Source organism: Neoarius graeffei, chromosome 2 (genome assembly GCF_027579695.1).
Source record: "Neoarius graeffei isolate fNeoGra1 chromosome 2, fNeoGra1.pri, whole genome shotgun sequence".
NCBI lineage: Eukaryota > Metazoa > Chordata > Actinopteri > Siluriformes > Ariidae > Neoarius > Neoarius graeffei.
Window position 1 is genome coordinate 31,542,187 of NC_083570.1, and position 9,857 is coordinate 31,552,043.

Sequence of the window (9,857 nt, forward strand, 5' to 3'; positions counted from 1 at the left end):
AGTAGCTGTGGATTCTCTGGGCATGTGTGCACTTTGCTGCTCTGACGGCCTGAGACAGTTTGGTCTGCTCTTAGGGCCACTCTGTCACCTGCTCTGAAGGTAGCATCTCGGGTCCTCAGTAGTGCACTCACCTCTGCAGTAACCCACAGCTTCTGGTTGGGGCAAGTGGTGATGGTCTTAGAGACAGTAACATCATTCAATGCACTTGTTAATGTAGCTGGTCACTGATGCTGTGTACTCCTCTAAGGTAATGCAGTTGCCATTGGTTGCAGCCTCCCTAAACATGTCCCAGTCAGGTCTCTCAAAACAGCCCTGGATAGCAGGGATGGCTTCTTCTGGCCAGGTTTTCACCTGCCTTAGAACTGGTTTGGAGCATCTGATGAGCGGTCTGTATGTTGGAATTAGCATAACAGAGATGTGGTCTGAGTAGCCAAGGTGGGGGCAGGGCTCCACCCGGTATGTGCTGGGAATGTTTGTGTAAACAAGATCCAGCATGTTTGCCCTTCTCATCAAAGTCCACATACTGCTTAAATTTAGGGAGTACTGACCTGAAATTCACGTAGTTGAAATCTGATCTTCTCATTGCGATGTGAGTTGTCAACAAATCCTATAACTTGGTTCATGAAATGCGCTTACAAAATATTTTGACTGTGAATTGAATATTTTGCTGTAGAGCTGCAGTGTTTGTACAATTGCATGTTTTTGCTTCACTATTACTGTCACTATTCTGCTTCTTGCATTACTACTGTGAACTAACACTGAACATAATAGTAATAATAATAATAATAATAATAATAATAATATCCAAGCTCGTGTTTCACTCTCACTAGTGCTCTGTAAGGCTTTTTCCTGGTGATATCCTGGTGATATTCGTTACACTTCTACCCGGCGTGAAGCACTCACAGTCATGTGGTTGTGACGTCATCGTAAACAAATCCATTCTACTCATCCAGACGACTTCACAATGGCAACGTTGCCAGATCTTTCCACTCTGGAACCTGTTCTCAAAAAGATTGCGTTTTGGGCACCCAAAATGCCGGTGCCATGTGGACGCCAGGCCTAAACGATAAGCAATTGTATCGGAGTCACCTGAATCCGTTGCCGTGTGGACAGGGCCTGAGAGAGGCCGACAGCTGCTTAGAAGTTACCCTGGGGTCCTTTGTGACCTCGCCGACTATTACACGCCTTGCTCTTGGAGTGTTCTTTGTTGGTCGATCACTCCTGGGGAGGGTAACAATGGTCTTGAATTTCCTCCATTTGTACACAATCTGTCTGACTGTGAATTGGTGGAGTCCAAACTCTTTAGAGATTGTTTTGTAACCTTTTCCAGTCTGATGAGCATCAACAATGCTTTTTCTGAGGTCCTCAGAAATCTCCTTTGTTCGTGCCATGATACACTTATACAAACATGTGTTGTGAAGATCAGACTTTGATCGATCCCTGTTCTTTAAATAAAACAGGGTGCCCACTCACACCTGATTGTCATCCCATTGATTGAAAACACCTGACTAATTTCACCTTCAAATTAACTGATAATCCTAGAGGTTCACATACTTTTGCCACTCACAGATATGTAATATTGGATCATTTTCCTCAATAAATAAATGACCAAGTATAATATTTTTGTCTCATTTGTTTAACTGGGTTCTCTTCATCTACTTTTTGGACTTGTGTGAAAATCTGATGATGTTTTAGGTCATATTTATACAGAAATATAGAAAATTTGAAAGGGTTCACAAACTTTCAAGCACCACTGTATTCACCACATCCATTTTCATCCTCTTCATCCACCACCATCTGCCCTTTCACATTTCTCCGCTTCACTCCATACCTACCCATTGTCAGAGTGCAGGCACGTATGCAGGGGAGAGCGGGTGCATCACAAACTGGTGAACAAAGCCAAGGTGTGAGATGAGAATCAAGGTCAGGTTCGTGCCAAAGGTCATTCAATGTGCAGAGTGTTGGAGAAAAACCAGAGTCTCAAAGTTGGTAAATAAGTAGCAGGAGTCAGAATACACTAGAGTCAGGTCAAAGAAACAGATAGGCTTGGTATGTTCAGGTATGAAAACACAGAATGATACTTTGCAACAGGCTGAAGTGTCTGGACAGTGATTACAGGTGTACTCCGAATCAGAACTTGGGAGAGGGAGGGCACTGTAGTGCTTGGGAGTTGTAGTCCATAGCAGTCATGTTTAAAGGCTGCCACGAACTTATGCTGTCACTGACAGGACCCCCCCAAGGTGCTCACTCTGGGAGCACAATTCTTCTTGGGATGCCCTTGCCTTCTAGGTGCAGTTTTCTCAGGGTGCTGTGCAGTGCATGAAATTCCTGAGTGAGCATGGGGTCTAGCATGTCTTTGGCAGGTACCCAGATACATTCCTCCAGACCATACCCCTACGAATCTACCAAATACTCAAGGTTGCCTTGTCTGCAACGAGAGTTGAGTATCTTGTGTACCTGGTTCACCAGTTCTCCTTCCAGTTCAACTAGTGCTGGGTGTTCCTGGGTTGGTGTATTTTCTACCAGTGGCCCCGGTAAAAGTATGTGAACCTCTAGGATTAGCAGTTAATTTGAAGGTGCAACTCGAGTCAGATGTTTTCAATCAATAGGATGACAATCAGGTGTGAGTGGGCACCCTGTTTTATTTAAAGAACAGGGATCTATAAAAGTCTGATCTTCACAACACGTTTGTGGAAGTGTATCATGGTACGAACAAAGGAGATTTCTGATGACCTCAGAAAAAGCGTTGTTGATGCTCATCAGGCTGGAAAAGGTTACAAAACCATCTCTAAAGAGTTTGGACTCCACCAATCCACAGTCAGACAGATTGTGTACAAATGGAGGAAATTCAAGACCATTGTTACCCTCCCCAGGAGTGGTCGACCAACAAAGATCACTCCAAGAGTAAGGCATGTAATAGTCGGCGAGGTCACAAAGGACCCCAGGGTAACTTCTAAGCAACTGAAGAACTCTCTCACATTGGGCTAATGTTAATGTTCATGAGGCCACCATATCAGGAGAACACTGAACAACAATGATGTGCATGGCAGGGTTGCAAGGAGAAAGCCACTGCTCTCCAAAAAGAACACCGCTGCTCATCTGCAGTTTGCTAAAGATCACGTGGACAAGCCAGAAGGCTACTGGAAAAATGTTTTGTGGATGAATGAGACCAAAATATAACTTTTTGGTTTAAATGAGAAGCGTTATGTTTGGAGAAAGGAAAACACTGCATTCCAGCATAAGAATCTTATCCCATCTGTGAAACATGGTAGTGGTAGTATCATGGTTTGGGCCTGTTTTGCTGCATCTGGGCCAGGACAGCTTGCCATCACTGAGGGAACAATGAATGCTGAATTATACCAATGAATTCTAAAGGAAAATGTCAGGACATCTGTCCATGAACTGAATCTCAAGAGAAGGTGGGTCATGCAGCAAGACAACGACCCTTAGCACACAAGTTGTTCTACCAAAGAATGGTTAAAGAAGAATAAAGTTAATGTTTTGGAATGGCCAAGTCAAAATCCTGACCTTAATCCAATTGAAATGTTGTGGAAGGACCTGAAGTGAGCAGTTCATGTGAGGAAGCCCACCAACATCCCAGAGTTGAAGCTGTTCTGTATGGAGGAATGGGCTAAAATTCCTCCAAGCCAGTGTGCAGGACTGATCAACAGTTACCGGAAACGTTTAGTTGCAGTTATTGCTGCACAAGGGGGTCACACCAGATACTGAAAGCAATGGTTCACATATTTTTGCCACTCACAGATATGTAATATTGGATCATTTTCCTCAATAAATAAATGACCAAGTAGAATATTTTTGTCTCATTTGTTTAACTGGGTTCTCTTTATCTACTTTTAGGACGTGTGAAAATCTGATGATGTTTTAGGTCATATTTATGCAGAAATATAGAAAATTCTAAAGGGTTCACAAACTTTCAAGCACCACTGTATTTGCTGGCCTCAGGTTCCAAACATTGATGAATGATCTCCCAAGCTTGCTTGTTCCTCTTGAACCAAGCGTCTAATGCCAGGATAAGATAAGATAAGATAAGATAAGATAAGATAAGATAAGATAAGATAAGATAAGATAAGATAAGATAAGTCTTTACTGTCATTGTCACTTTTTCAAAGGTATAACAAAATTGAAGGTGCTGTTGACTCATTATGAGTTATAGAAAAAATAAGAACAAATAAAGTATAAAAATAAATAGTAAAGTATACAGAATTGCGGGTGGCACGGTGGTGTAGTGGTTAGCGCTGTCGCCTCACAGCAAGAAGGTCCAGGTTCGAGCCCCATGGCCGGCGAGGGCCTTTCTGTGCGGAGTTTGCATGTTCTCCCTGTGTCTGCGTGGGTTTCCTCTGGGTGCTCCGGTTTCCCCCACAGTCCAAAGACATGCAGGTTAGGTTAACTGGTGACTCTAAATTGACTGTAGGTGTGAGTGTGAATGGTTGTCTGTGTCTATGTGACAGTCCTGTGATGACCTGGTGACTTGTCCAGGGTGTACCCCGCCTTTCGCCCATAGTCAGCTGGGATAGGCTTCAGCTTGCCTGTGACCCTGTAGCACAGGATAAAGCGGCTAGAGATAATGAGATGAGATATACAAATTGCACATTGGGGATAGGGCCAAGAATAGTTCTATTGCACATTTGAGTTTAAAGCCATGATTGCTTTGGGATAGAAACTGTTTTTTAGGTGGTTTGTCAAGTCAAGTCAAGTTTATTTGTATGGCGCTTTTAACAATAAACATTGTCGCAAAGCAGCTTTACAGAATTTGAACGACTTAAAAACATAAGCTAATTTTGTCCCTAATCTATCCCCAATGAGCAAGCCTGTGGCGATGGTGGCAAGAAAAAACTCCCTCAGACGACATGAGGAAGAAACCTCGAGAGGAACCAGACTCAAAAGGGAACCCATCCTCATTTGGGCAACAACAGACAGCATGACTATAACATTAACAGTTTTAACATGAAGACAGTTTCGTTGATGTTATAACTCTTCATTGATGGAAACTTGAGTGCAAAGCTGTTCATGACAACTGCAGTCCTAAAGTTAGCAAGTCAACTGTGGTCCTCAGCCATAAAAGCATTACTGTAAGAGTCCAGAGCATCCTCCAGGTATAACCCTCAACTGTCCTCATGGGGCCATCCTTCACAGGAGCGATGCGATAAAACTCCGAGCAGACACAGGGCACCAGGAAAGATCAAGCAGGTCCGAGGGGCAGAAGAGGCCAGCATCTCAATCCCAAGACCAACATGTAACTCAGAGGGACAGATGGGGGGGGGGGGGGAAGACAGGTTGTTAGGTATGCCCTAAAAATGACACAAGTATTAAATCTGTGTGGTAGGCTCGCAGAGACGAGAGTTTTGACATCAGGCATAATACGCAACAATGGCATGTTAATATGGTTACAAAATATGACCTGCTCTGGCTGGATGCTTGATTGGGTGATGGGAGCACACTCCTCAGCAATGATAAGATGCAGATGGGACCCTTAGGGCTGGCCAAGACAATTCAGTTACATTTCACCGGGTCTGGGACATGTGACAGAATGTCTGACGGCCGATTCCCTGCAGGCTACGATAGCCAGTCGAGATCTCCACCCTCTCCACCAAAAGATTTCCTGTTGACTCCATGTAACTCAGAGGGACATATTTGGGGGGGGGGAGAAAACGCAGGTTGTTAGGTATGCCCAATGTCACCTGAATAATAGGAACAGTATACATATTGCACTGAGTACAAGCAGGGACTCCGGCAACTAACTATGACAGCATAATTAAAAGGGGAGAGCCAGAAGGTAACACAGGCATGAGGGAGCCCCAGGACATAAAGCAGCCAGCCACTACACCGTCAACAAACTTGAGTGAGCAAGCGAGTGGGGACTGACAGTATCCATACATCCCAGTTTACCAAAACACTCTATGTCTGAGGACCCTCTAGATCTACACCTTTACCTCATAAACACCATTAACAAAAGGCTTGACTAAACAGATATGTTTTCAGCCTAGACTTAAATGCTGAGACTCTGTCTGATTCCCGAACATTACTTGGAAGGCTGTTCCATAACTGTGGAGCTTTGTAAGAAAAGGCTCTGCCCCCTGATGTAGCCTTCACTATACGAGGTACCAGCAGATAGCCTGCACCTTTTGATCTAAGTAGGCGTGGCGGGTCATAGAGGAACAGAAGTTCACTCAGGTACTGTGGTGCGAGACCATTTAGTGCTTTAAAGGTCAATAGTAGTATTTTATAATCAATACGAAATTTGATTGGGAGCCAATGTAGTGTGGATAAGACAGGCGTGATGTGGTCATATTTTCTAGTTCTAGTAAGGACTCTTGCTGCTGCATTTTGAACTAACTGGAGCTTGTTTATGCACTTATTGGAACCTCCAGACAGTAAGGCATTACAATAATCCAACCTGGAGGTCACGAAAGCATGGACTAGATTTTCCGCGTCATATAATGACATTAAATTTCTTATCTTTGCAATATTTCTGAGATGAAAGAAAGCTATCCGGGTGATGTTATCAATGCGAGTTTCGAATGAAAGACTGGGGTCAATAATCACTCCGAGGTCTTTTACTGCTGCACATGAAGAAACAGAAAAGCCATCCAGAGTCACTGTGTAATCAGAAAACTTACTTCTAGCTGTATGTGGTCCTAATACAAGTACTTCAGTCTTGTCAGAGTTAAGCAGAAGGAAATTAATAATTGTCCTGGTTTTCATTGCTCTGTATCTCTTGCCTGATGGCAAAAGCTGGAAGAGACAATGACTGGGGTGTGAAGAGTCTTTCGAAATGTCCATTGCTTTCCTGCGGCATCTGGAGGTGTAAATCTGTTCCAGGGTGGGGAGGGGGCAGCCTATTGTTTTCTCTTCTGCCCTAACAACCCTGTGGAGTGCCTTCTTCTCTGAGGACATGCAGCTGCCATACCATACACACAGTCCATACGTGAGCACACTCTCTATGGAGCAGTGATAGAAGGCCCGGAGCAGATTTTGGGGGAGACAGTTCTTTCTGAGAATTCTCAGAAAGTACAGTATCTGCTGTGCCTTCTTCAGCAGCTCCTTGGTGTTGGCACTTCAGGTTAGGTCGTTCTCCAGCTCAATGCCAAGAAACCTGAACACCAGGACCCTCTCCACACAGGCCCCGCTGATGATGAGTGGCTGGATGTCAGTTTTGTTTTTCCTAAAGTCAATAACCAGCTCCTTTGTTTTGGTGGTGTTGAGGAGCAGATTGTTGACTTTGCACCACTCTGACAGCCACTCTACCTTATCCCTGTATGCCAGTTCACCCTCCTTGCCCAAGATGAGTCCGACCACAGTCGTGTCATCTGCGAACTTTACAATCTTGTTGCTGAGGTGGGTGGAGACACAGTCATACATATAGAGGGTGTGAGTGGGTGAGTCATCCCATGGAAAGAGTGATGGTTGGTACTCTAAGACACACTGGAATGGCATGAGCTGCATGGCTGAGTGTGTGAGGGAGTTCTGCGCATATTCCTCCCATGGGAGAAAGTGGGCCCAGTCCTATATGTTTTCTAGGCAGAACACCCTCAAGAAGCATCTGATCTCCTGATTCACATGCTTGACTTACCCATTTGACTGTGGGTGGTGTCCCAAGGTCGGACTCACTGATAGTTTGAGCTTGTTCATAAAGTTTGCCCATAACCTTGATGAAAATTGGGGTCCCCAGGCACTTATGATTTCCTCGTGGATCCCATAATACCTGAAGACATGGCTAAATATGAGCTCTGCCATTTTCATGGCTGTAGGTATACCAGGCAAGGGTGTGAGTTTCAGAGCTTTCGAGAATCTGTCTACTGCTACCATGATGTAGGTACAGTCCATCTAAGAACTACAACAGTCCCTTTAAGGACTACATTTCCCATCACCAGCTTCCACGTTGACCTACGTCACATGTGGGCGGGATCACCAACGTCACATCCACCATGAAGGCATAAGTAACGGAACACGTTTCCACTTCCTCCTCTTTCCGTCTGGACTCCAAGCCGTCTGGATACAAAGAGGATTCGCTCCACGAGCAAACCCAAAATAAGACGTCTTTTCTTCTCTTTCTTGCAAGATCCACGATTTAACGCGATTTCTTTGTTTACCTTTGGCCACGGTAGACTCTAAGATCGCGCGATTTTTAAACTCAGCTTGAGTTACAACCGGTTTATATTTCTATTATTAAGTACGTACAAACTGCCGCCAAGCAGTTAATTTAAAAGTTAGGAGCGACCGAAATTCCTCCTAATTAAAAAGCTGTGCATGTTATTCTGATCAGAGACTTTTCATCACGAACGACCATTGGACCAAGAAATTCTCTGTGCTTTATACAGAAGCAACTCACGTGCTTCACAACGGAAACTCCGAAGTCTCGGAACATCTCTTCATAATTTTGCTAAAGGCAAGATACTGAGCAAGACTGGCATTTGGGCAGATAAACCTAGTCTTACCCCGATAGCAGAGGGTCGTTGAAACGACGTAGAGTTTTGGTCAGAATGGTCGGTTTCCGTCGTACGTCAGAAAATCAACGTTGAAACGGCGCCGTGAAACGTCGATTTCTCTGCCGTCTGAGAGGGTCGATTTATCACCGTTGAATCAACGTGGGTAAAGGTTGATCTGTCGACCATCAGAGAAGGTTGAATATACGACGTTGAACCATCGTCACTTTTGCCGGACAGTTTTCAACATTGGTAGGATGAGCAACTGGCCTGTAGCCAGGGGGGATCGGAGGGTTCGTTCGATCCCCCCCCCCCCGCGACACCGCGCCCCGGACACACACGCCCCTCAAGATTACTCAAGATTTATTCATTTGTTCATGTCCGATGAATATACATTGATTCACATTTAAATTTACAATATCAAATCCAGACTAATCAAAAAAGAAAAGTAGACTAAGTGAGGACGAGTTAGAAAAACGGGTTCATTTCTCCTATGTTTATGTTTACACGTTTTGTTCAGACTGCTTTACACCCCAATCCAGTGGGTGGTGGTAATGCCCCCATTAGACCCCTTTCACTGACGTCACCCGAAACCGGAAGTAAACAAACCCTGCGCCACATTGGAAGACCAACAAACTCGTGATTTGGGGGAAATAAAGGCAGCGCACGGTATGTGAACCCACGAGGCACTTGGTTCATCAAAAACCTACAATGGTAAACTTTTGTGCTGTGTTAGGGTTCTAACAAAGCTGATGGGAAAGGTGAAAAGAAGTCTTTCTACAGAATACCAGCTGTGATTGAGACAACAAGCAAACCAAGGAGTTTTCTGCCAGGAGACAGAGAGAGGATTTAGCTGCTTTATGCAGAGCGGATCTGAATACTTCAAGTCTATTTTGTTACTGGTAAGTCACTAGGCTAGAGTGTTGTAGAACATTTTTTTAAATGTTTACTGAATAAAAACATCCTTAATTTTATCAAATATTCTCTACTCTATATTTCATTTCTTTCTTTTGTTTTAATTTTCCTCCCTCCATCCCTCTTTGGATTTTAAATATAGTTTTTCCTACTGCTGACTTTCTTTATCAATGCTGCATCAAATTAATTTTGGTTATGTTTTTCTGTTTCCATGTACAGGTCTGCGCCGCAGGAGGAATAGGCCACAATTATAAATAAATCATAAAATGTTTCTAAGAACATGTTCAAGTGTGTTCTGTTCCTTATAAATGTTAAAAGTTATGCCTCATTAGATAGCTTGACAAACATTAGGAGAGGTGCATTGTTGCATGCATTTTTATATCCTGTTGTACATTAAACAGGACGTAGCCTACGCACATTGATATAAATTAAGTTTCACTTTCATGGTTGAAGTATGCATGTGTGTGTTCATCCTAGGCAAGAGCCCCGATGCTTTAT

General features: G+C 43.8%; 1 long non-coding RNA gene across 1 annotated transcript; it reads left to right on the forward strand.

Annotated features, from left to right (window-relative positions):
* Window positions 1-9,281: 9,281 nt before the first annotated feature.
* Window positions 9,282-9,638, forward strand: LOC132872499 (uncharacterized). The gene is made up of 2 exons (XR_009651448.1): window positions 9,282-9,346; window positions 9,579-9,638. It is a non-coding gene; the product is annotated as an uncharacterized LOC132872499 (long non-coding RNA).
* The last annotated feature ends 219 nt before the right edge of the window (window positions 9,639-9,857 follow it).